This window comes from Mus caroli, chromosome 16 (genome assembly GCF_900094665.2).
Source record: "Mus caroli chromosome 16, CAROLI_EIJ_v1.1, whole genome shotgun sequence".
NCBI lineage: Eukaryota > Metazoa > Chordata > Mammalia > Rodentia > Muridae > Mus > Mus caroli.
The window spans coordinates 50,037,893-50,038,462 of NC_034585.1; the positions used below are offsets into that span (position 1 = coordinate 50,037,893).

The 570-nt window shown below is 35.6% G+C and overlaps 1 pseudogene; it reads right to left on the minus strand.

Moving 5' to 3' along the window:
• Positions 1-226: 226 nt before the first annotated feature.
• LOC115029617 lies at positions 227-335 on the minus strand (annotated as a pseudogene).
• Between the last annotated feature and the right edge of the window lie 235 nt (positions 336-570).

Below are 570 nucleotides of genomic sequence, written 5' to 3' on the forward strand. Positions count from 1 at the left end.
TATAGCATACATGAGGCACACACTTTTTAAATCCCTGAGTTTTGTGGCAAGTCCTAGATGCCAAAACTGATTTTACGATTCCTTACCTTGTGATGTAATAGCAGACTCATGTGGATCTAAAAATTACTAACTCCGCAATTTGCTAAGCATCTGGAATTATTACCTATGACGCAGCTACAAAGAGAACAAAGCATCATTCTTTTTTTTTTTTAATTTTTTTTTTTAACCATGTTCCCAACAGGTAGTAGCATATGAAAAACCTCATGGGAATTTTTCTTTATGGTCATGTCCACAGCAAATGAGAAACTGCATTCTAAAAGCCTTGGTAATGACCACTATAAAAATAAGTAACATGGCTTAAAATGACCCTTACTTGCCTTTCTCATCTGTCTTTGATTTAAAGACACAGTCATTGACCACTTCTAAGGTTTTTTTGTTTTTTTTTTTGTTGTTGTTTTGTTTGTTTGTTTTGTTTTTGTTTTTTGATTTTGAGACAGGGTTTCTCTGTGCAGTCCTGGCTTTCCTGGAACTCACTCTGTAGACCAGGCTGGCCTTGAACTCAGAAATCCC